This window comes from Lissotriton helveticus, chromosome 8 (assembly GCF_964261635.1).
Source record: "Lissotriton helveticus chromosome 8, aLisHel1.1, whole genome shotgun sequence".
NCBI lineage: Eukaryota > Metazoa > Chordata > Amphibia > Caudata > Salamandridae > Lissotriton > Lissotriton helveticus.
Window position 1 is genome coordinate 127,815,336 of NC_136069.1, and position 27,964 is coordinate 127,843,299.

A 27,964-nucleotide genomic window follows, 5' to 3' on the forward strand; every position below is an offset into this window, starting at 1 on the left:
AAATGCCTCATCAGAAAGCTTCTTTTAGATAGTCTTGTTGAGGCCATAGTACTATGTTGCCTCCTTTGTCTGATGGTTTTACTATCACCTCGTTGGTTTTGCTGAGTTTGTTGATTAATTTGGTGTATTCCACTTCTTTATATCGGATCTCCTCTGGACTGACCACAGCTGCGTTCACTTCACCTACAACAAGCCAAAACCCATCATCCACCTCCAACCAACTCTACAAAGAAACTGGAACAAAATCACCACGGAGCAGATCTCCACATCGCTCCTTCGAACCTCCCCAGCCCTCTCTTCTAACGCCAACGAAGCCGCCTCCAACCTCACCCTTTGGTTATCCAACACCGCCGACTCCTTAGCACCACTGAAAAAACGTCAACACAAACTTGGCAACAAGAAGGCCTCATGGTTCAACGATGACCTCAAGAAGTCCAAGAAACTGTGCCGCTCCCTTGAAAAGGCCTGGAAAAAAGACCCATCCACCAGCAACAAGGACGCCTTCAAAAGCGCCACCCGCACTCACCACCAACTGATCCGAATAGCCAAGAAAACAGCATTCAAGGATCGACTTGACAACAACGCCCACAACAGCAAGGAACTTTTCAACATCGTCAAGGAATTTTCCAACCCCTCGGCCAACTCCAACGACATCACCCCCTCTCAAACCCTCTGCGACTCCCTAGCCTCTTTTTTCCACAACAAGATTGCTGACATCCACAACAGCTTTGACGACCAACCCGGAAGACAACCCACCCCACCATCTGCTGACCATCTTCCCCCCGTCAACACCCTTAACGCCTGGAACCCAATCTCCACTGAGGACACCATCCGCCTGATGAATTCCATCCACTCTGGATCCCCCACAGACCCATGCCCTCACCACATCTTCAACAAAGCAGACTCCGTCATAGCTCCGCACCTCCGAGACGTCATCAACTGCTCCTTCAACTCCGCTACCTTCCCTGAAGACTGGAAACACGCTGAACTCACCGCCCTTCTGAAAAAACCAACAGCAGACCCCACCGAACTCAAAAACTACCGCCCCATCTCGCTTCTTCCATTCCCGGCCAAAGTCATCGAGAAAGCTGTCAACAACCAGCTCGCCGCCTTCCTCGAAGCCAACAAATCACTCGACCCCTCACAATCTGGCTTCCGAGCCAAACACAGCACTGAGACCGCCCTCATCGCAGCAACAGACGACATTCGAACTCTACTGGACAATGGAGACACAGTCGCCCTCATCCTCCTCGACCTCTCTGCAGCATTCGACACAGTCTGCCACAGCACCCTTTTACAACGCCTCAATAACATCGGAATCCAAGGAAAAGCACTTGAATGGATTACCTCGTTCCTCACCGGAAGAACCCAGAGAGTCCGCCTTCCACCATTCAAGTCAGAGGCCACTGAAGTCATCTGCGGCGTACCACAAGGATCCTCACTCAGCCCCACCCTCTTCAACGTATACATGAGCCCCCTCGCGGCCATCGCCCGCCAACACAACCTCAACATCATCTCTTACGCGGATGACACTCAACTGATCCTTTCTCTCACCAAGGACCCCAGCACCGCCAAAACTAACCTACACGAAGGAATGAAAGAAGTCGCCGAATGGATGAAACAAAGCCGTCTGAAACTGAACTCAGACAAAACAGAAGTCCTCATCTTAGGTAAATCCCCCTCTGCATGGGACGACTCCTGGTGGCCGGAAGCCCTCGGAAAAGCACCCATCCCGACAGACCACGCACGGAACCTTGGCGTCATCCTGGATTCTTCACTCTCAATGAACAGACAAGTCAGCGCCGTATCCTCTTCCTGCTTTAACATTCTTCGCATGCTCAGAAAAACATTTCGCTGGATCCCCTCCGAAACCAGAAAAACAGTCACCCACGCTCTGGTCACGAGCCGACTGGACTACGGAAACACCCTCTACGCAGGTACCACCGCTAAACTCCAGAAGAAACTACAACGAATCCAAAACGCCTCAGCCAGGCTCATATTAGACATCCCACGCAACGAACACATCTCTGGTCACCTTAAAGACCTCCACTGGCTACCCGTCAATAAGAGGATCACTTTCCGACTGCTTACCCACGCACACAAATCACTCTACGACATCGGACCAGATTGCCTCAACTCTCGACTGTCCTTCTACACCCCCTCCCGCCAACTTCGCTCTTCCAGCCAAGCCTTCGCCACTGTACCTCACATCAACAAGACCACCATGGGAGGCAGATCCTTTTCATACCTGGCTGCCAAAACATGGAACTCACTCCCCGCTTACCTTCGCCTCACCCAGAATCACCTAGCGTTCAGAAAGCAGCTTAAAACGTGGATATTTGACAAATAATCCTCCTCCCCTTCCTAAGCGCCTTGAAACCCTCTGGGTATGTAGTGCGCTATACAAATTTTATGACTTGACTTGACTTGACATTATGTATGTTTGTTGTGGTTGAATCGATGAGATAGTTGTTTTATATCTTCTGTAACTCTTTCGTGGAATATGTCAATTGAATCTTTGGGCATTTGGGGAACAAAAGTGGACTTGATTTTGAAGGGGCTACTCCCAGCCCCTCTCTGCATTATGGCTGCTTGTTGTAGCTGCTGTTGTGTGGATACATTGACTTCAGTGCTTCCTTTGTCATTGGATGTTTCTAATGATATAGATTGTACTGTAAGCAGGACCGGAATGTCTGAGACCTGTAGTTTGCTTCTGTGTTGTTGTTTAGTGGATTGTTCAGCCCGAATTTTTTCAAGACCATTTTTGACTGTGAAGAACGTTATGAATTTCAGTTTACGAATATAGCTGAACATGTCAATTCTGGTTTGGGCATAATCACAGTCATTCGGTGGGCAGTAGGAGAGACCCAGTGTAAGTATTTTTCTTTCTCTGTAAGCTCCATCTTTGTTAAATTGATGATAGTTTTGTCATCTTTAATGGTATTGTTTATTTGCGTCAGTATCTTCTTTTTTGGTTTTGAGTTGGCCTTTTTTGCGCCTTTCTCTCCTTTTGGTGTTTCTGCGTTTGCGGGCGGCTGGATTTGTTTTCCCGGCCTTAAGGTGTTGTGCTGGTCCTCGACTAAAAAATCAATTTCCTCCCCTAGTTCCAATCTTCTTGCTTCCATGTTGTCTTCTGTTCTGCTCCTATTGCTGTATTCTGAGTCAGTTTCACTGGTGACTGAGCTAGTTTCTGATATTGGCTCTGTGGAAGTACCTGCTTGTGGATATTGGCTTGTGCTTGCAGATGTGGGATTCAGATTAAGTTTCTATGCTGTGACATATTTACGTGTAAATACGACCTTCCTCATAATCTGCTAAATCCTGAGCAAATTTGAAAACTTTACGCTGTTTAAATATTTCCTCCTTTTTGGACAGACGGTCCTGAATTTCTTTCCTTGTTTTTGTAATAAAGTCATTTGGTTCCAATTTCCCCAATGCCTCATTTATGTAATCAATTTCTTTCATATTTAATCAGAATCCACACTAAATTCATGGAGGCATCTAGGGTTGCTCTCTCCCCATTGTTTTAGCATGATTGGGTTGGTTGTAGTTCGGCACTAGAAGAATCCTGAGCCCACGAGGTACCCGCCCGGCCTCTTCATATTTGGTTAACGATTTGTTTTCCCACTATTTAGTGACCTCTGATCTCATACATTTTTCCAACCGTTTTATCAGTGTTCTGGCCCTATCATCAGCTTAAATGCTTGTATTGCTGTGTGCATTGCTTCCCAAAGTTGTAACATTTGGCAGATTTTCAAACAGTTCCTCAGCTGCTGCCGCCCGTACTCGGACCGCGTCCGCTGACATTTTCAGCTGTTTTTGTGTGCTTGCTCCAATATGGGAGTTTGAGTTGCCTTCCCACACTTGCCTACCGATTGCTATTGTCGTGGACACTCACCGCTATTCGCGCCTCACTGGAGGTTTCTCCGACCCTGCTACAGGTAGCACCCCACTCGGTATCCGTCCAGTGACTGCTCTTGGGGGTGACCGCCAAAAATCCTTGCAAGATTCATAGTAAGATTGTGGTTGTGGGCGGCTACCTCTTCCGGGGGAGGGGGTCCTTTTGGCAGAATCAACCAACTTCCGCAATTTTGATCTGGAACTTGTTCCTGACTCTCCACACTTTCCAGCCGGCAAATGTATGAAGAGAGGGATGCAGACACCAAATTCTCGTGGAAAAAGCAGCTCTTTATTTTTGGTTCAGCTTGTCAGACGTGTTTTGGATAACCCAGTATCCTTGTTCACTTGCGGAAACGCAGTCCGCTTACTGTTTTTATATCTATATTTTATCTCGTTCGTTTTTCTAAGTGGTGCTCCTGTGTCACGTGATAAATAACAAACATGAAAGACATATTTGAACAGGGATTGCACTTACTTTGTTTTTCACAGAATTGTTGCAACTTGTAGACAAACTGGGAAGGTTTGTGGGTAAAGCATGAAATTGCAAGGATACATATGTCTAAACATTAATAACCATCACACTCCTGAGGGTACTGGTGCTTCCTTACATGAGCATGGCGTCACATCAAATAATTTTCCAACACGTCCACAATGGACCAGTAGCACTCTCGGGTTCCACATATGATTTTATTATGACCAGAAGATGCATTTCGGCAAATCAAATTCACCTTTTTCAATTCTGGAAAAAAAAGAACAGGTTTGAGTTTGTATCTCATTAACATTGGACAGTAATTCATGGCCATTGAAAGCGGACACCATTTTCTCTTCACTAGTTGAATTACATGTCAGCCATCACAGTGTGTATAATAAACCCCTAGTTGAACCCTGGAGTGCTTTTGCAACCTTAAATTGATGATTCCCAGTAAATGCTGCAAAGAGTATATTGAAGAAAAACACACTGTTAAGTAGCCCGCACTCTTCCATCATGTACAGATTTGTCCGTAACAGCGGACCTTATCCTGCTACTTTTCTCGGCACATACCTGAAAGTGCTGGTTTAGTAACCACCATTTGACATGTTGTAATGTCATAACTCCTGTTGGCAGGTTTTCTAGTTCTTTGCAGCAATTCTTATGGTTAAATTAATTTCCAAACAAATGCCTCAGATTACCATAGAACTCCTGAGTGGACAGGTGCTTCCTTACATGAGCATAGCCTTAGGTCAAATCATTTTCCAACAAACGTCCACAAAGGACCAGGCGAAACTCCTGCCTGCTTATCTCTTCTGGCAGATTCTTACAGCCTGATTCATCAAGCTAAATTGCTCTCGCAAAGGGCAAGATTCTCAGAATCTTGCCTTTTGCGAGTGCAATTTTTGCATTTGGGATTCATCATCCCAAATGCAAAATTCGCTATTAAAGAATTTGCACATTTGCGAAGAATTGCATTTAAGGAATCTCTATTTGAGATTCCTTAAATGCAATTCATGAATCATTTTAAAATTGCGAAATTGCAATTTTGGGCCGCTATTTACCGAGAGGTCAGACCTCGTGGTAAATAGCAAAAACTTAGAAAAATGCATTTAAATGCATTTTTCTAAGTTGCATGTTACGCACACACATGTCCTTTGGACATGTGTGTGCGCAACACCAATGTAGATTATATTTCAGGGGTGCTACAGGGTGTCCTTTGGACACCCCTGCACCCTTGAAATCGCATCCTTATTTGCGATTAGCTAATTGCTAATCGCAAATAAGGAATAACTCCCCATGCATTCCTATGGGCCTGTAGGCCCATAGGAATGCATGGGGAGTTATTTCTTATTTGCGATTAGCAATTTGCTAATCGCAAATAAGGAACATGTAGAAATCGCAATATTTTTTGCAATTCCTACATGAATCCCGTTTTGCTAGTCCTTAATAGCGATTCCTTATGAATCGCTATTAGGGGCTCGCAAAATGGGAGAATGATGAATCAGGCTGTTAGTGATGTATTTAGAAGCCTTTTGTGCTACTGGTGCATCATTGTTATTATGGGAAAAGGTGATGTACCAGTGGCACAAGGGGCTCATAAACAAGCCCCTCGGTATTCCCTAAGTTTTCTCTTCTTCATTTTTTTGTTATTCTTTTTTTCCATTTTTTCTCTCCTATTCTGAGTCTAATTCGGTTGATGAAAAGTCATGGTCTCTCAAAAATGAGTGCAGGTGCCATCACTGACACAAATTAAGAACTGACTAAGGCATCCTGATTATTTTGTTTTTTATTTTTGTGATTTCTGGTAGCGTTTGTTTCAATGATATCCCATTACATTTTTTTTAAGTGTTTTTACATATAAACAAAAATAACTGTGGACTGCAGATTCCATTCAATGTTTACAAAAACAGTTGTGCTGCACACTATTCCACAGAATTTTTAATGATCTTTGGTTTATCAATTGTAGCCAAAGATACAAATATCGTGACATTTAGATATAGTTCTCTAGCTGTTCTGATACCACCACACGTTTGTAAAAGTTCCTGAAACATGACCTAGCATCAAAGCAGGAAAATGGTGCGTGTATATTTAGTGATGATCATAGCTAATGATCACTGTTAAAGAGGCAGTCAAAGGTCACTGTAACAGAAGTACATCTCAACTTGACACATAGTGGTTGGGCACAGCAAGCCTCTCAAAAGAGTATCATTTAAAATGTATTACTTTGTTGCTCCCACAGCTTTCATTACTTTTATTAATTGAGGAAGTCCTTCCTCACCAGACAACCAGTCATATCCACACCGAGGTAATAATAACAAGCCCATTCCATTCTAATCCTCCTGTTCTTTTCTGTCTTACCAGCAAGTATGTCTGAATGCAGGGCAGGATGCGCATCAAGCAAGCAAGCAATAGAGATAACTTCGACAGCCAGGGTTTTTTTCGCTTTTTCGGTTGGGGGAGTGCCGCTTTGGGAGCCAGCAAAGCGGTGCCTCTGGAGCTCCTCTTGACCTGCCTGCAATGTCATCTGGCAAGTCCTGAGAGGCTGGGGCTAACATTTCGGGTGCAGAGGGAGTAACAAGAAAATGGTATCAAGCATGATCAGCAAACTTGTTTCAGGAAGAAAAGTCGCCCTAAAGATGGCCACAGCATTTCTTTATTTTTAGATTTCTGTTTCCTCTTCTTGACAGGTTCTTTAAAGAGCTTGAAACTTATTGGTTTACGTGAGAACATGATACCTGCCTGATTGGTTCTTTCTCAGAGAGGGTGCTTCATTTTAAGAAGTTTTAAGGAGCTCTGGTCTTCTGATGGGATGATGTTATGCACTACGGAGGGTAACAGAAAGTGTAAGAAGAAGTTCATTTCTTCTTCCTCCAAGGAGGAGAAACCAATTCCTGAAAAGAGAAGCAGGTCTTCTGCTTCTCTTCACCCAGCGGATGAACCTGCCCTGATGTCAGCTCTTGAGGTTCAGGAGAAGATAGATGCAGTGGTGGCTAAAGCTCTCAAATGTAGATAGAAAATGCCAAAGAAAAATAATTCTAGAATTTTTTTCTATCTATGTTCTGCATCTGTTAAGAAAGCTTCTACCACTTCTTCTGGCATGAAGAGTAGGAGAGAAGTTCTGTAAATTCTTGGACATAATAGACATAATTTGAGACACCAAGAAGATCCTCTTTTTCCTCGATATTCAAAGCCCCAGTTATAGCTATACATTTGTATTACAACATTAAAGACTGAATATTTAGGGAAAATAAATAATCTGATCATGGGTCTGTACCGAGGTTTCTATAAAAACTCTACACACTCGAGGAGTCAAATGAGACATTGCCTCACTGTTTCAAAATAGATGTTAACTCTATTTGGAAGAACATCTTTAAATCCAAGGGATTGTGTCTCTTCTGATAGTCCTGCCACAAAGTGGAAAATGCTTTAGAAAGCTATTTTCTGCACAAAACGTTCATTAAGGCTTGGAAATTACAACGAGCCCTTTCCCATTATTTTAACACAGGACTGTTATTTTAGGGCATGAGTTATAGTTACTAGAGATAAATATAACATGTGAATGTCATTGTTTACTTCATTCTAAAATATTATATTGTCACTGAAATGTTCAACTAACTATAATGGTACTACTGTGTGTCCCCCTCCTCTTTTTTGGAGGAATCAGCCTAGGGAGTTGGGATTCCCAGGGCCCAAGCGTGGCTCAGAGAGGGTGACTGCAGGACCCATCCCCTTAAATTGGCATCTAGCTCCTTGGAGCTGGAATTGTACTGTTTCAATTTGTACAATCACACTTTACCCAAAAGATGCCAATGTTGTTGACACTCTAGTTATTTTTCTCCCCACTGCATATAGTGGAGGACGGGGCATGGGCGCACAGCAGACACACCGCTGGCACGCTGAAGCCAAGCCAAAGGCAAGCCCGTCGGCGCCCATCTGCTCCCAGCTGGGGCCAGGGGCCAAGGACACTGCACATTTGAGCATAGGTAAGAATCAATACTCTCCTTAGCAATTACGTACTCTCCAGACAGTGCCAAAAAATGCTGGCCTGCACCCCGTTGAACTCTAAATTTGGGGCTCACTTTAAGATCTGTTTATACTCTCTCAATTTGCCGGATGGAATGAAAGTAAAGGAGAGGAAGGGTGACGCATGTTTCTGATCAAGCGCAGATCATTGTCACGCCACAATTGGAGTTATTTTCTCTCCTTAAAGAGGAAGGGCCTGATGTGGTCTTTCTCACAGAAATGTGGCTGCATGAGAATTCAATGCCTGATATAATTCAAGCTCTACCTTTGGGTAGCCACATATGCCGGAAAGACCTCATAAGTAGAAGGGGAGCCATCATTTTTGGACACTGGCTCCCTACAGCTGCAGCAAAAAGTAGCCGGCCAACACATGAGAAATGCAATTTCATTGATCCAGTCTTCAGCAACAACCCCAATCCTAAGTTTGGAGACACTCTACCTGTGTTGTGGTCGGATCATTATTTGATTCCAATGTTTCTTAGTGCTCTAAGGCTAAACTCTCCACCCAAGTTCTCCACACGAAGGGATCCTAGGTGGTCCCAACTTAATAATGAGGGTCAATTCTTCTAGGCCTGAACTGAGGAACTCACCCTTGTTAAGCAAACGGGAGCCATCATTCTTGGAGAGTCTATTTGTATGACCCATTACCTATTCCGTAATGTGAGAGAATTTCTTTTTCTATCTCTCTTACCCCCAACATGTACCTTTTTAGGAGTATTAGTACATAGACCCCCTGTATCTTGTGCTTATTTTGCTCAGGCTCCTCCTGACATTATTGCCAGTTTAGCTACTGGTAAGTCTAATTTTACTATGCAGGGAGTTTTTAATGTCGATGTCGACAAGGCCCATATTTCTCTGTCCTCAGGTATAGTGCAGGACATTGGCTCCCTACAGGTGCAGCAAATCGTAGCTGGCCAACACATGCAAAATGCATTTTCATTGATCCAGTCTTCAGCAACAACCCCAATCCTAAGTTTGTAGACACTCTACCTGTGGTCGGATCATTATTTGATCCATATGTTTCTTAGTGCTCTAAGGCTAAACTCTCCACCCAAGTTCTCCACACGAAGGGATCCTAGGTGGTCCCAACTTAATAATGAGGGTCAATTCTTCCAGGCCTGAACTGAGGAACTCACCCTTGTTAAGCAAACGATAAGCTTGTTGATTGGTCAGTCTTTCTTTAGATGACACCATCCCAGATGAACCCCAAAAGCCAAAGCACAAGGGCAAATTTCCCCCTGATTTACCCCTCAATTATCAACCCTAAGGAATGAATGTAAGAGGTGTGTCAGGAAATGGTGAAAGTTCCATGATGAGCAATGTAAGGAGGAGTATTGGATGGCCATAAGAAACTATCACATAGAAATGAGTTCCACCAAAGCCTCTTACTACAAATCCAGGATTAAAAGGGAATCAAATTCATCACAGGAATTATTTCACATTGCTAAATTGCTGACCGAGTCTACATCTCAGACAGTTTGCTGAAAGAGCATATGATAGCTTACTGTAATAATCTAGCAAAGTTCATAAAAAAGTCACATATATTTGTTCACCCTTCTAGGGCACTAAAAGTGAGCCAGACCCCACCCCAAACATGGGTGTGGTGAAGAATGCATCGACTTGTCTGGTAACATTCCCTGAAATTACCCCTTAACTCCTTAAGGCACTTCTTGGCAAGGTGAAGTCAGGTTCCCCTTTCGACCTGGCACTCCCTGTATCCTCCTACTAGGAGAGGAACTCATTTGTCAGGCCCTGCAGGACCTTTTTATTTTATCTCATTCCAGATGTATAGTTCCTCCTGCTTGAAAACATGTGGTAGTAAAACCCCTGCTAAAAAAAAGCCGAACCTGGACCCGCTCTTTCTAGGTAATTGTAGGCCAATCGTGTTGCTTTTGCTTCGGGTATTTGGTAAGCTACTGGAAAAGTATGCAAATCAACATCTGTGTCTGTTCCTGAAAGCTGATGTCAGTCTGCATCCTACCCAGACAGGGTTTTGACCACATTACTGTAACAAAACAGCTCTCCTGGCAGTGGTGGAGGAGCTTAAGATGCTGTTAGAACGTGGAGGTTCAGTATCAATTGTACTCCTCAATCTCAGTGCTGTGTTCAACACAATCAACCACAGAATTCTTATTCAGAGAATTACTAATGCTGGAACAAAAGGTAGGGCTCTAAAATGGCTTACATTGTTTCTTGGGGGCAGGACTTTTCAGGTGCCAGACAAAATATGTTACTCTGATATCTTACCCAAGCAATGTGTAGTGCCCAAGAGCTCTGCGCTCAGCCCAATGCTCTTTAATTTCCATGGGGCCAATTCACAGAACTAATCTGAGATAAAATCCTAAACTTACTCCTTTTGGTATTCACAGTTGGCCTTTAGTAGTGGTAAAGTTAGGACTCCAAGCTTTACTACTACTAAACTGAGATAAAATCCGAAACGTACTACTTTTGGTATTCACTGAAGGCATTTAGTAATAGTAAAGTTAGGACTCCTAACTTTACTACTACTAAATGCATTTGAGAATAACAAACGTCGTTAAGTTAGGATTTTGTCTCAGTTTAGAAGTAGTAACGGTAGGAGTCCTAACTTTACTACTACTAAATGCCTTCTGTGAATACCAAAAGTAGTAAGTTTAGGATTTTATCTCAGATTAGTTCTGTAAATCGTCCCTCATATGCTTTCTTTGGGTACGATTGTTCAAGATATTGGGATGTCAATCATTTCCTATGAATATGGCACCCAATTAGTGTTCCCCACTGCACCCATGCAATGACCGCAATCTCAATAACTTGGGCCATGTCTGGTGAAAGAAACTATCTGTATGGTCAACTGCTGCTCCTAACTTAATGGAGCTCCCCTCCCCCTAATATCAAAGAAGGCCTAGGGGATTGTGTCTCCAGGACCCACAATGGGGGGGAGGAAGGAATCATGGGGAATGGGCCCCTGGGGCCCTTTATGGCTCAAGGAGTGGGGCCATGTGCCCCACTCATTCAAATATATGTTTTGGCCCTAGAGAATGAGGTCCCTTGTGCAATTATTGGCTTGGGGGGCATGTGTCCTCCCCAGCTTAAAGGACCTAGGGGATGGGGCTCACCTCTACTTTAGAAATATCTATTAGCTCTTGAGATAGGATCCTCAGGGCCACATTTGACTTGGGGAAGGGGGCTGTGTGCCCCTTCCACTTAATTCTGAAATAAAGGCCCTGGGGAAGGGGTTCTCGGGCCCTTAGTGGCTTGGGGAGGGTGGCCAGGATCTATATTCCCCTTAATAAAAAACAAAGCCCCGAAACATGGGGTTCCCAGACCCAAAGTGGCTTTGGGAGTGGGCTTGCACCCCCTCGGCTTAAAAAACCGAAGGCCCCAGGGGATATGTTCGCCGAGACCAAAGTGGATTTGGGAAGGGATTGAAAGGCCTCCTTCCACCAATAAAAAAAGACCTGGGGATGGGACCTGAAGTGGCTGTGGGAGGGGCTGCACCAATGGGTTGGACAGTGGGCCTGCGCCCAACTTCATGCCACGCCCGTGCGCTCCGGCAATGACCATATTACCAGATGACTGTATTACAACTTGTAAAGCCAACCCTTCAGCCATGAGCGTTTACGTAAAAAAAAATTCACTGACAAAAACAAAGTTTAGAGTGCCATTAAAGTTAGGTGGAAATTTCAGAGACAATGTAACATTTCAAACTAAAAAAAACACTCAACTGTAACTCATTCCCTGAGGTAACTATAACTCGTGACATCAGCAAGCACAGCTAATTAGCCCTACATATTGCACCACTCAAGACATATTCTATGACATCAGTGATAATATCACTGCAATATTTCCAAATAAATTAGATAGATAGATAGATAGATAGATAGATAGATAGATAGATAGATAGATAGATAGATAGATAGATAGATAGATAGATAGATAGATAGATAGATCACACACACATTTATGCATGTAGAGGAGTGGCTTATGCAGGCCTTGTGGGCTAGTCAAGAGTAAAGTGGAAAGAGAGGGAGAATAATATATGAGGCAGTATACTTCTGAAATAAGAAACGAAATGCACAGAGAAGGTTAGAACCTCCCTGGAGACACAGCCATGCTTCAAGTATGACAAGTCTGTTGGCATTTTCGAAGACTTTATTGATTTCATATCTTGCTGTGTATATTAATCCCAGATATTAATGATGGAGCATTGGACGTTTTATTTGAGCCACATAAATGTGGTAATGATTTACTGCCCTTGCAGACTTGCCTTACGCTCGAGTTGCAGAGCAGTATGAGATGCTCTTGAACACCTCAATCTTTTCCATCTTTCCATTTCACTGCACAACTGCACTTTTCAAATTTTACCTTCAGTAGCATGCATTACATTTCCTCTAATCTTCCCTATTGCCTTCTCTTAATCTCAGGCCCACCCCATCCTATTAATCTTTCGGTCTCAGGCAACTACACTTCTGTAATCGATAGCCTGCTGAAATGTATTTGCAAGGCACCTTTTAGAATATCCATGTCCACATTACATATAGGGCACAGTGTCTTTGTTTGCACATAGCACTCCTTTAAGCAAGTGCACCAGCAGGGGCGGCCTTAGGCATGTGCAAGCTGTGCACCTGCACAGGGCCACCAAACCCCAATATATATCCTTAATGTAATAATCCTCTGAGGATGGATACATATTTTCGTGGCGGCCCCTAGCAGGGATTTGGCGGCCTCCGGCTCTGTTCCACTTCCTGAGCTCTGGGGGCTCTGCCCCGCCCGGACCCCTTCTTCCGGGGCCCCCTACCTACGCTCCCTGCCCAGGGCCGCCATGAGCCTAGAGCCGCCCCTGGCACCGGGGACAAAAAGGAACAGTGCAGTGAGCCCTATTACAATGAGTGTGCTTGCCCCAGGGCAGATGCTAACTTATCTGCCCTCGGGGGCAGCTCATTCAGTGAAATACGGAGCAGCTGCTTCAAAGCTGCCCCGTGTATCTCTGCATGGAGACTCCTGCCTGCACTATAAAGAGGGGAGAGATCCCCCTGCAGGCAGGTGCAGTGAATGACAACACCAGCCTGCAGGGGGATGTCCATGGGTTCAAGGGAATTCCTTTCTCCCTTTCAGAGGGCTGCTCTAAGTGGGTGCTTGACCGTGTGCCACCTTTTTTTGGAGCCTCCTGAGGGGATGCTTACCACGGATATAAACTGATTCCACATGCAAATGACAGAACATCCTTTGAAGATAACCCTGGCGATACATGTGCGCCAGCACTATCGGTATTAAAGAGGCACTGTACAAGCATATATGGCCCATTTGTCGCAGTGTCCCGAGGGTGCAAAAAGCTGGCGCATACGCCCGTTGCATTTCCGAGCATGATGTGTAATGCATCACCTGGTCTGACCAACCAAGGAATGCTTAATAAAACAGAACTCAACTTCTGTCGATTTTCTCTTGAGGACCGGTTCTAAAATGAATGAGAAATTTGCTCTTGAAGGCTTACATCTATATGAAGATAATGCCTACCATTGTTGAAAATTAGCAAACTATTTCTAGACTCCTCCTGCTAACCTGCATTTGAGTTTTCTCAAATGAGAATATACAAAAACATAATGTACATGTATGCATGTTTAACTATTATGTATACTCGCATTTACACTTGGTAGATTATTTACCTTTGTCATGGGCATGCTAGAGAAGAAATCAGCACCCTACCAAATTTTTGGGGAATTGTCAACCTGAAGAGCAACTTGCACCTGCTTTTCATAGTATTAAAAAGTCCATCCATATCCTGAGTGAAAATGAGTCTGCCAAAGGTTTGTGGCTCACACACATGCTTTGAAGATTGTCAAGATTTAACCTACTTAGGCAGGCTCCCTGACCCTAGAATACCTACAGTCTGTTCTTGTAAAACAGATTTGATCCCAAATAAAATGTAACCATAACTTTGCGGTGGGCTCACTTAGGGGCATATTTACAATATTATGGCGTAGCTCTGCTGCTGTATGTCAAAAGAAAAGGAAAAAATCCACCATATCTACAAGATACAGTGAATTTCTGCCCTTTCTGCCACAAATAGCGCAAACGCAGGCACCCTACCACCATGGTCACCTTCCTGCACAAAAACAATCAAAGGAGGCATTTTCCTTGTTCTGTGTGTCCTGCAGAATGCAGCACACGTGAAAAGTGGGAAAACGAGGTTAAATTAAAACATTTCTCCTCATCCCACCTGCTTTGGGAAGGTGTTAGCTTTGGAGCTGCCCCAGATTTACACTGTGTTTTAATTCTGGGGCAGTGTCAAAAAACTTGGGTGCTGTGTGGGAACACCCACACCAGCATCCATGGAATGCCCCTTCCAAGCAGTGAGGCAGTGGCATTTTGTCATCCAGGGTGGCTTTGCATGGTATTGTAAATATAGGCCGGCTTGCTGCACCTCCGGGACATCTCAAAACTGAAGGAGGATGCATTCTTCACCTTCCTTTCCCTATGAAAAGACTATAAAACAAAGAAAAGAACCAGAAAGCAAAGAAGCATATCATCAATCAATCTGTCATCAGTAGGCACTCGTCTCCTTCCTTTCCTTCTAGAAAGACTGTCGAAAAGACCTAAAAAGAAAAGAAGCATACCATCTACCAATCTGTCATCAGTAGGCACTCTTTTCCTTCTTGAAAGGCTTTACAAAAGAAGAAAAGACCTAGAAAGCAAAGAGGCACACCATCAACCAATCTGTCATCAGTAGGCACTCTTCTCCTTCCTTTCCTTCTAGAAAGACAATACAAAAGAAGAAAATAACCAGAAAGCAAAGCAGCATACCATTAACCAAACTGTAACTAGGACACATTCTTCTCCTTCCCTCCACTATGAAAAGACTATGAAATGAAGAAAAGAACGAGAAAGCAAAGAAGCATACTATCAACCAACAGTGCATGGTAGGCACTCTTCTCTTCCTTCCCCTACAGGGGACCATAGCAAGACGAAAAGGCCCAGACATTAAGATGCATACCATCAACAAACTCGACACAGTATGCACTCTTCTCCTTCCTTCCTCTCCTTCTTACTCTCTGCTTTAGAAACTACGTCGCTTTTCTCTCTTTCTGGTACTTCTTCCACTTTTTATTTCCTCCTTTCTCCACCCAGCCAATGTTTCTTTGTCTAGACTCTAAACCTGTATTTCTTCCTTCTGCCCCCTACCTCTCTCACTCCCATGACTGTTTTCTTGGTACCTGTGTCTGCTTCTTTCTACTCCATATGTTCTCCCACATAAAGTCTTTTACTTTCACTCTTATTCACCTGCTCCATTCCCACTCTCCTGTCCCCTTTCCCTGTACTTCACTCACTCTTCAACTCACCTACAAGGATTGTCACCCCACATTTACAATTATATCTTCCAGTATTGTGTAGCTGTCTCCATCTCTATCAACATCTCCCTCCTCATCCTCTTAGATTTATTCTCCTTCCAAACCCCCCTCACTACTTCCTTACTAAACCATGGCCTTCCAAATTATTTTCCCACATTTCTCTCTGTGTTTCCTCTGTTATCTCTTTCACTCTCCTTCCTATAAATCTAGATCTATATTTACCCCCCTCTCTCTTCCTCCATCCACTATCTACACTCGCTTTACGCTCTCCTACTTCTCTGTCTACTGTACCATGCTACTCTTCTCCACTTCTCGACCCTCACCCTTTCTGATCCATCATCTCACTACCTTCTCCATCCTCCCTCTTAGCTTCTACCATACCTTTCCCCCCTCTCTGCTTCTCCTTGGCCAGTTTATTCTGGGTTTGTCACTCTGCACACAATGTTTGTTTGATATTTTGTTTTAAGGTTGTGTTACTTGTAAGACCTCTGAGTCAACGCTGTTCTATGTGAGGTGTTCTCAAACCTCTTGGGGGCATAGGCCAACTTTTACAGACGATCTGGTGGCGCATGGCCCCGCTCCATATTTACAAAGAGTGCTAAGCCACTTTGCGTAGCTTAACACCACTTTGTAAATATTGTGCCCTTTCATGCAGGTATCTGCATTAAGGGGGTGTGCAATGGTTGTTGCTGTGGGCATTCCACCACAACCTCAGTTGCTTTTTGATGCAGCCCCAGATTTAAAATGATCTGTAAATCTGAGGGAACGCCAAAAACTAATGCCAATGAAAAGCAGGTGTTTGAGTGGTGCAACCAGTAGAAATACTTTTATTTTTCCTTGTTTTTTGCTCTTTCAATGTTTGCTAGACATACAGCACACATAGAGGGAGCAAAACACCTTTAATGATTGTGTTATGTGCAGGTAGGTCTACCTTCCTGCACATAAACAGCTGTACCTGCAATGCAAGGGTCCCTTGCACCATGGTGCAAGGATATGTGCGTTGGTGCTAGGCTGCATGTTTAGCGCGTGTGCAGAGCAAAACACAGCGGTGCACCGTATCCTTGTGAATACGATGCATCCCTGCATTGTTTAAATGACATGGCGCCGCTAAATTGCTTGCAGCTCTGCACTGCGTTACTTCTTTGTGAATATGCCCCTTGGTGTCTAGACCTATTGAAATGTGTCCAATACATAATACATGGTGGGCATTGCGCTGTATAAAACACCATCACACTTCATACTATGTCTCAATGTAAATGATGCAACACAAAAGAACATAATAATGTTACGTAGCAGAACTTCTGCCCCATAACACAGCATACTATGTCTCAATGTAATATAACATAAGTTGAGGTAAGATAAGATAACAGTATAATATACGCAGAATAATTTCAGCCCTTTTTTGCAAATGTTTAAAGTGTAAATGGGGTGTGAACATGCGTTAGGAAAACCTACCTTCCCATAACTAAGCCTAAAATCCTGACTATTGAAGTGCTTGAGAAATGTCATCATTTCCCAGTTCCATTCGCAGCAATGGCTTTCAGCAGTTCCTGATTCTGTTCCTGGAAGTGTGCAATTGCCAAGCGCAAATGCGGGACTCGGGTGCATCTGTGGTCTCTTGATCAATGTGACCTGAATTTAGACCATACACTCATTTCAGCTACAACACCTTATATTCAAATCCGATTGCAATATAATAAAAATAACACTGAAAATGCATGAAGTGCACATTGATCACCAGAAAACGGCACACATTCCCCATGCAATATTCATGTCGCATTATTATCCACGTGTAAGTATTCAGATGAGAAGAAGGGCCCACTATATATCTCAGAGCGCCATATTTATTAACATATCAATTATTTAACATGGTCTGTGTTCCTTTTATTATTTGTGTGACTTTGCGCCCTCCCCGCTTACCAATAAAATCGTAAATCACTTGACTATTTTCCATATGTATTATTTGTACATATTTTCCTCCAAATGCAATAAATCAGAAGCTCTGGATATCATTATGCAGGCACTTCCTCCGTTTGTCCTAGTTTTATAATACATTTGCAGGCACCACACACCAGTGGCCGTAGTCCATCTTCCACTCTTTTTCATTACAGTGTGGAGGAGCTTTTCGTATTGTTAGAGGCTTTCTGTTGAATGAAGTCATGGCTCACTACTCAGAGGAGATGGGGAGGGAAGCCAATGCACTTACAGAACCCGCGGGCCTCCTTTATGAAGTATTAGCGTAGGCCAGTGCTGCAAGTCTTCTTGCAGGGTTGCCATACGCCAATATGAAAGGGCAGGAATGCACCGTATTTATGAAATACAGTGCTTTTCTGTCCTTTCCCCTGCCCTGGTGCACAATTTGCTGCATAGCGCTGTCGTAGGCACCCTTGCACCATGGTGCAGGGATTCCTCAGTTGCAGACAGGATTGTTTTTGTGCAGGAAGGGGCACCTTTCTGCACATAAACAATCCTGAGAGGGGTTTTCCTCTTTCTGTGCATGTTGCATTCTGCAGCGCACATAGAAGGGGAAAAAACAAGGAGAAACAACAATATTTCTCCTCGTTATGCCTGCTCTGGGGAGGTGGAAGGTTTAGGCACTGCCCCAGGTTTACGAGATTAAGTATATCTGGGGCAACATCAAAATCCATTGGTGCTACGTGAGAAACCCACCGTCCTTTCCCTCTGCACTGGTGCACAATTTGCTGTCTGGTGAAAATGTAGGCATCCTTGCACCATGCATGCTCTTGTGAGGCATAAGGTTTTGAAACTGCACTAGGTTTACGTGATTAAGTAAATCTGGGGCAGTGTCAAAATCCATGTCCGCTGCCTGGGAAAACCCACCACAACACTAATGGGACTTTTTGATGCAGAGTAAGGCAAGGCAGTGACTTGCACGACTTTGTCTTACTCCATATCTATGAGGCCTTGCTAAGCTGGGCACAGTTGGTTTGTGCCACCTCATAGATATGATTGAGAGGCTTACGCCTCTGGAGCATCAAACAAAGTGAAGGTAAGCGGCGCAAGCCTGTCATAAATAAGCCCCAATGTGAGCAAGTTCTCTAAAAACCATGGGGCCAATTTGGGAGATGCTTGCTCCGCCGGAGTGTTACTGTTAAAAAATGTCAGCTAGAGTACTATCACGCTCAGGACCATACTTATTAAATGTGTGTGTCGCTCTTGCACCATGCAATGGCGTGCATGCACGACACAACCCTTAAATGTGATTTATCATGCCACGCAAGGCCCCTTGAGTGGTCCTGAGTAGCTTGATGAATCCAGAGTAACGCAACACAGTTCAAATCACTGTATTGTGTTCCTCCCCAGGGAGGCAGTCCATTGGGGATGCATGGGAGTTCTCAAATAGCACCCATGGATTATGACTCATTCCCAGATTTGTGTATACATAGAGAGGCTAAAGGCCAAACAAGGGTTGAGAGGTGATGTCTACACACCAAGAATGAAATTTGTGTAGAACCTCAAGGGAAACATACGTCCTCCGAAACAATATGCATTAATCAAAAAAGTATCCAGCCCTATAGAGAGTAGGTAAGAAAGGTAGAGGCACATTTCTCTATCAGGAGGTCAACTCAGTTAATTGCTACTACCACTAATGGGAGCAGTATCTCTTTTTTATAGTAACCCTCACACACTCTAATAGTGTCATGCTTCACCATCAGGTTCACCCTGGCTCCTAAAGGCCATGGTGGGCTCGACCATGTTTCAGGAAACACTTAAGAGAAAAGGCCAGGGGGGTTAAAGATTAAAAAACCACCAGCAACTCCCAGTATCCATCTAATATGGAGTAGTAGTAGCTATTGAAAACAAATGAAGCGTGTTCTAAGGATATAATGGTCCTATGACTCTAGAGTACTTGCCAACATGTTTCAGCCAACAGATGGCCCTAGGAGCCATGACTTTCTTCAGGGCAAAACAGCAGTGTAAGTTCCCTCTCTGAAAAATGAACACAGAAAAATAATCAAAATTCCAAAAATATTTCAATTAAGAAAATAAGCCTCATGGATATACTTATCCTCAGTATGGCATTACATTGTTCGGATGTTCAATCTGTAAGAAAAACAGAATATACACTATTTGTGGATATGTTCATCTACGGGACAGCTTCATGGTACCTCACCAATATAATATATTACTCATCAATAGATCATCATAAGTTCATGCAAATTCATAATGAAACGTAGGAATGTCACATTCAGCATTTTCCAAATCATGTACAGACCCTTCAATAAGGGGATAAGGGGCATTGGGTTCCTAGACCCGTCCCGTGCTAGTCCAAACAACCATATATACCCACAAAACAAATGGCACCTCCGTCAAATGGGGGCAAATTTAAACAATAACGTAGTGATCAATATTTCTGATATTGTATAAGATAGTAACCACAAATAGAGAGTCTCACCACAGTTTGGAGAACTACACGCCTCCCACGAGTACAGGCACAGGGGCAGTCCTGTAGTCAAACTCTAAAAGTTGCAAAATGTGCATAGAAAAAATAACGCGTAAGGCAGAAGGTATAAAGTAAAGGGAGTCACTCAGTAACTCAGGATATTTCTCCTGACCCCAAAGCGTGTCCACAACTTACATCATCAAGGATCCAGGCCCCGAGAAATTATCTATTGCGACCTGCAGCTCCGGGCGTGGTTGCCATCTGCTTCAAGGAAAAAGCTACGTTCACAGGTGATTCCACTCTCTGAATGGCGTGGGGCCCCGTTCATGGGTCATCTCTCCGATGGTGCCGGCGTTAGTCAGAAGGATTCTAAGACACCTAAGGGTTGATGGGAAATGTAGTTAGGCTACGTTTTCGATGTAGCACGAGTGTTATTAAAAAACTTTATTGAAACGTCCAGAATTTCTCTGGACACAAAAAAGGCTCAAAAGGGTGAAATCAGTTATATTTATGACCCCACGATGGAGTTAAGTCAATGTTCTTATTATTTGTGTATAATAAAACGGTATAAAAAGACATCATGATAAAATGTATAGGGCGCCAATAGTACGAACTACAAAACAACCAAGGGTTGGTGGTAAATGTAGTTTAACTGCACTTCCTATTTAGTACAAGTGGATTATACAAAGTAGTATAATAATGATAAAGTTTAGCAGGCGCCAGTAGAATGAACTACAAAACACCCAAGGGTTGATGGAACATGCAGTTTGACTACGCTTCCTATACAGTACAATTGCGACTCATATATTTTACAGATTAAAAAATCTTTTTTGAGAAACCCAGGTTATTTCAAGAACTTCATCAGGGGGTCAATCATTATATCTATGATCCCACTCTGGAGCTGAATCAATGTCATATGTACGTGTTATAATAACACGGTATAAGAGATCCCCTTATATGGACAAGATAATAGGATATCCTGGTCTAGATGCCACAAAATAGGGAGAGTTGAGTGCTCCCAAATCGATGGCATGTTCTTAGAGCCGTCTGTTATGTCTGGTTACCATATGGTACTGCCACTACCAAAAGGTATCTTACAGTCAGTATCTACGGGGCCCCTAGGTTCTTCCCAATTGTCCCCACAGAATTGAATTATTCAGGCCACGTTCGTGCATTTTCAAAGTGCAAGCTAATCTTTGTTCTTTTTGTAAGAGTCTCTTTGATAGGTTTGGACCCCCTCTCACTTTTTCTAGAACAGTCCATTTCAAATCCAGATCATTATGCTTGTATTCTAAATAATGCACTGTTAATATAGTCGCAGTCATCTTTCCTCATATTGTGCTCCGATGTTCGCTGATGCAAACTTTTACTTTTCTTGATGTTAATCCTATATAGCGATCTCCACATGGGCATGTAACCATGTACATGCAATTATCCAAGTTACAATTAGTGTGGCATCTTTGTTCCCACATCTGTGGGAGTCCTAGATCAATTTCCGATTTATGGATGGTAAATTGGCACACAATGCACATTCCACAAGGAAAATGTCCTTCCACTTGTAGGGTATTCCATACTGAGAGTTGCCTTTCCGTTCTGGGTTGGTATGTGTCTGTGAGAACTAATGCACTCCTCATATTCCTGTTCCTTTTAAAAGAGAACATTGGCTTTTCAAATGCAAGATTATTTGAAGTTAGAATGTTCCATTTTTGATTTATAATTTTCCTGATGGTATTAGAAGAGGAGTTGTAGGCAGTCACACAGATTAAAGACTTTGTTTCTTTCTTTTCATAACTCTCCAGCAGGGCTGTGCGGGGCGTGTTACACTACCTTTTCTGCGCCTTATTTATTCCTCCTTTGAATAGTCTCTTTCTTCCAGTTTTTTAGCTAGTAGTGCAGCTTCTTTTTGTAAGTCCCCAAATCCAAACAATTTCTGCAGACTCTCAAGAATTGGCCGACTGGAAGGTTCTCCCTTAGAGATCTCGGATGTGCACTGTTGAAACTAAGGAGCCTGTTCTTGTTTGTTGGGTTTGTATGTAGAGAACTCTCCAATCTCCCCTCTCTGGCAAAGATATTCACATTTAAGAAATCCATATGTGGCTCGCTGATGTCATGGTGAAGCGAAGAAAAGGGTTATGTTGGTTGCACCAGCTTTCAAATGTGTTGATGCTCTCCTGGTTCCCATGCCACACCACCAGGATATCACCTATATCCCGTAGCCATGTACGGATTTTGTCAGAGAATGGATTATTTGACCAGATGTTCTCTTCCTCCCATTGACTCCTGCAAAGGCAGGCAATGCTTGGGGGAAAAGTACTGCCCCACGAAGTCCCGTGCTTTTGCAAATACAGTTGGTCTTCATATTTGAAAATATTCTCTGTCAAAGCAATTCTCAAAGGCATCATGATCCAATCTATCAGAGCTTCCCAGGTCCATTCTTGTTCCTGTGTTCGTAGTATGTCCTGTATGACACAGGGGCTTTCTCCCTATGTAATGCTAGTATATAGGGTTTCCACATCTAAACAAAGAAGTATTTCTTGTGTAGGGTCTTATTCCAAGTCTGTGATGATGTTCAAGAGATGTTTTGTATCTTTGACTTAGGATCTTATTCTTGTGAGCATAGGTCTCAGAAACCAATCAGTATACTGGGACAAGGGTTCCAAAATGGACACTACTCCTGAGACTATAGGTCTCCCAGGTGGAGGAGTCCGTCCTTTATGAATTTTTGTCAATGTATGGAACAGAGGTAATCTGGGTTCAGGGGTCTGTAAGAACTCAAACTCTTTTTTCGAAACCCATCCTCTTTCTAAGGCTCCAGTTGTAAGTTCGGCAATTGCCTTCTGGAGGCGAGGAGTGGGGTCCCGGTGTAGTTTCTCGTAATGTGTCTCATCTTGTAGAAGATTGAGACAGGGCTCGCTGTATTCCGCCTGGTATTGTATTACCCTGGCTCCACCCTTATCTGCTGGTTTTATAATAATAGTCAGCCTCTCCTATAGGGTTTTTAAGGCAGTACGTTCCTTATTATTCAAATTGTTGAAAGCCTCTTTATTTTTATTTTTTCAATCTCTTTGGATACTACCTCCTCAAAGTTAAGAACCTCTGAGTGCATGCATGCAGCGGTGGGATAAAAGGTGGACTTTTTCCTTAAATCAGTGTATCCCTGTTCAGTCGTAATTCTAGGTGTTTCCTCAAAAAATACCGTCACTCTGATCTTGCGGAAGAATTCTCCAATTTCACACCTAATTTGTCAATAGGCTTTGCTGGCAAGTACTCTAGGGTCATATGACCATTATATCCTTTGGAACACCCTTCATTTGTTTTTAATAGCTTCCACTACTCCATATTAAGGGGATACTGGGAGTTGCTGGTGTTTTTTTTAATCTTTAACCCCCTAGACATTTCTCTTAAGTGCTCCCTGAAACACGGTCTAGCCCACCCTCGCCTTCAGGAGCCAGGGTGAACCCCATGATGAACCATGACACTATTAGGGGGTTACTATAAAAAGGAGATACTGTTCCCAATAGTGGTAGTAGCAGTTAACTGATTTCACCTCCTGATAGAGAATTGAGCCTCTACCTTTCTTACCTACTCTCGATAGGGCTGGATACTTTTTTTTCATTAATGCATTCTCAGATTTACCATAAGTGGTAGACTTGGGAATGTGGCAAAACTACTATGCCTCCCCAGGTGAGGCGTAATGAGGAGAAATATGTTTATATCCCCTCCTTAAAACACAGGCACCATTGCACCATGGTGCAAGAGTGCCTGCATTGGTTCTAGGCAGCATATGGTGCACCAGCGCTGGGAAAAGGCAGGAACCTGTTGTATTATGTAAAATACAGTGCATTCTTGTCTGTTCCCTGTCACTAGTGCAGCATGGAAATGCTACACAGTGTGACCCTTTTGATGAATAGACCCCCTGAGAGTTTGAAGTTGACAGTGACAACACACTCCAATAAAGCAGCAATCTTAAGAACTACTTGGTTTTAGGTGAAGTGAAAAAGAAATATTTGAAACAAAACAGATTCAAAAAGTACTGTTTCAAAATATTTGTTACTGTGCACAGCCAAGGGGCCTTAAGGAAACATTATAATGCTCTTGCGTTTGTTAAAACTAATGATGTTCAGATACTTTAAGATCGTACAATTACTTCAGCTTTATAGTTACAGAGAGGTGTAATGCCAGAAAGTGCAGTTGTCTCTCGAGGATACCAAAGTGAGTTTTGCTTGGGACACACTCTGGCAGATAGGAGGGTTATTTTAAGAAAATATGGATTGGATGAAATAGTTGTTTAAAAAAATCTTCAATGAAAGGTTGACTATTTGTTTAAAACAATGAAAATATATTTTATTCTGCTGATAAAGGACAGTTGTGTCAACAATGCGTAGAAAAACATGCCAACCACTGAAAACTAAACGATCACACAAAAGAGAAAAAAGAAGAGATTGCTTAAGATTTGTTCTTCAACTACGTGCTGAAAATTGGCCGTTTTTTATAGTTTAAATAGTGTGATCTGTTTATGGAAACATTAAGCCACAAAATATGTTCAGTTTATTTTACCGGATATAGATGTTCTCAGATATGTACTGTAGAAGAATGAATTTACATCTAGAGGTACTATGCCAGACAACAATTGCGTCACAACCTTTTGCAGATTCTGTCCAGATCAAGTTACCTTTCAGTTTTTTTAAATCAAACTTTATTGCCTTTCATATTTCGTGCATCATATATCTTTACATGAACAGTGCACGTTAGCCCTGAACGGGCATTCCATTTCATGGACCTGCTGACGCTGTCGATGTCCTTGGTTATGCCTCATTTGCGCTTGATTGTTCGTAAGTGCACCATCGTCCTTTTAATCAAAAATTTGGCTTCAAACAACAACTATGACCCCCAGCCCGCACTGCTGTCTCCCCCTGAGTATCGTTCCGATTAGGTGGTATGCTCCCTGATATTCCAGGCGTGGGCAGTGATGGCGCGCCAAAGCCTTCTGTTGTGACCACCTACCGCCTCCGTGGGTGCCGCTGCTAGATCCATTTTTGCTTTTCTATTGGGGTATCCCATCCTACCCTTGTCCCTTTGTTAATGGCCCAAAAATATCCAACAATGTATCTGGACAGAGCTTGTGAGACTTGGCCATCATTGGGATCTTTTTCCTTAATAGCCAAGAAAGCTAATATGGAGATGTTTATTTTAGGCGAGAATCAGACAAGAGCACACAGACTTTTTCTGTTAGCCTTATCCACTGGCGTGTATTTAGTATAGTTTAAGTTTAAGTTTAAAGGAGTTTGTAAAGCGCCTGGTGACGCCTCCCGGCGTGTCCCCGCGCTGTGGAGAGAGCATATTAGAAGGAAAAGAGAGAGCGCAATCACAAAGTAAAGAGGCAAGTTTTCAGCTTCTTTCTAAAAGAGGACTCATTAATCTCTAGCCTGGTATCCAGAGGCAGGAGGTTCCAGTGCCTAGCCGCTAAAGCGCGGAATGATCTACCTCCCATTCTAGCTTTTTTGGGGCAGGCAGTTCTGAGCAGACCTATTCCTTTGGATCTGAGTGGTCTGTTGGGTTCATACAAGGATGCCAGATCCGACATATAGGCCGGTGCTCTGTGATGGATTATCCTATGGCACCATAGCATAGCTTTAAAAACAATCCTCTTATTGATAGGTAGCCAGTGGAGGGCTGCCAGAGAGGGTCGTGAGGGGGCTCTGCGGGGAAGCCTTAACACCAGGCGTGCTGCCGAATTTTGTAGAACCTGTAGTTTCTTGATGTTTTTCTCCGATGTACCCAGGAGCAGTACATTCCCGTAATCAATGCGGGAAGTTATTAATGCCTGCGTCATGGTACGTCTGGAGTTAAGAGGTAACAGGTCAAGGGTGCGATTGAGCGTTTTCATCACCCCAAAGCATTTGCCTACAGTTTTCTTTATGTGGCTATCAAAGGACAGCTTGTTGTCAACCCAGACGCCTAGATTCTTCGCCTCTCGGTTAGGAGGAGGCACAGGACCCAAGCAACTGGGCCACCATTCTGCTGTCCATTTGGCCTCATTGCCTCCAATGATGAGGACCTCCGTTTTTGTACCGTTCAGTTTTAAACAATGCTCTGTCATCCAAGTGGCCAGCTTAGTCATGCAGGCATTAAAGTTATCAGCTTCCATGGACGGGGCTTGGGTCAGAGATATAAAAAGTTGCGTATCGTCGGCGTAAGAGACAAGCTCCACGCCGAACGATTGCACCACCTCTGCCAGGGGGGCCATGTACAGATTGAACAGGGTGGGACTCAGGGCCGAGCCCTGAGGTACCCCCTGTTCAAGCAGCACCCTGTCTGAGAGGGAAGTCCCTCTTTGGACTTGAAAGCTCCTATTGATCAAAAATGCTTTCAGCCATCCCAGTGCCTTATTGGTGACTCCAGCTTTGTTTAGACACTGTAGCAAGATGGAGTGTGCTACAGTGTCAAACGCGGCACTGAGATCGAGCATGATGAGGGCCATAGTCTTGCCCCCGTCTGCTCCCTCTCGTAAGGTTTCCGTGGCCCTCAGGAGAGCTGTCTCCGTAGAGAAACCAGATCTGAAACCCGACTGGGACTTATGGAAGACATTATGGGCCTCAAGGTGTTCCATGAGTTGATTGTTGGCAATTTTCTCAGCTAGCTTAGCCACATAAGGTAGCAAAGATATTGGCCGGAGGTTATCCATTTTGTCTTGGCTGATGTTCGGCTTTTTTTTAATCGGTAACACTACTGCCTGTTTCCATTCCGCCGGCAAACAAGCAGTGAGGAAGGAGATCTGCAGTAAGTGTCTGAAATGAGGTTCTAATGCAGGGAAAGCTTCAGCTAAGATTTTAGGAGGCGCCGGGTCTCGGGGAGACCCAGATTTGATTTTATTGCACAATTTAGACAGGACTTCATAAGGGGGAACTTCAAAAGATTTTAGGCACTCAGGTGTATTTACACGGTTGTCATTTTCAGTAAAGTCCGTGGCCGGCTCTGGCTGATTGGAGAAACTTGTATAGATTTTATTAATTTTGCCTGAAAAGTATTGTGCAATTTTATTACAAGATTCCACAGAATCATTTTGGGCGGAGGAAGTCCCATCCACTATAGATATTTCTTTATATATCTGAAACAGTTCCTTAGAGGAGTTGCCTGCTTCCATGATACGGGTGTGATAGTGTTCTGCTTTGGCCAGACGTACTGATTTATAGTATTCTCTCTGTGCTGCTTTATACTCCATTTTAGTATCTGCACAGAAGTTCTGGCGCCAAGCTCTCTCAAGTTTTTTACATGCCGTCTTCAAGGTTTGCAGTGCTTGGCCAAACCAGGGAGCAGCTTTTTTTGATCTCCTGGCATTGGTCAGGGTGCGACTGGGGGCAGTAATGTCAAGAGCCTTAGTGACGATATTATTTAAGTTCTTGTTAGCTGCCTCACAGTCGTCCCCTTTAGGAGGGCCTTCGTCCTGGGCAATTTGAATGAAAGAATCTAATGAAAAGTTCTTCCATTTTCTGCGTTTATATCGCAGGGATTGATGTCGGAAATGCTCGGTTTTGTCAAGTTGAACCGTGATGGGGATGATATAATGATCCGACCAGGGTATGGGTATAGGATCTGAGGTGTAAACTCCCTGCCAGTTCCCAAAGATGGGGTCTAATAAATGCCCTAGTTGATGTGACGGTTCTTTGTTTTTTATTTCGAGCTGAACCGAAAGAAGTTCCATTCGAATATCAGTAGCGTCCTTGGCCATTTAATGACTGACAAAGTCCAAAATAGTGGGGAAGAAGTCCATTCTGCTGACCTTTGATGCCTGATGGTATTTGGTATGCCTAACATCCAAAATGACATTGGTACTAGCAC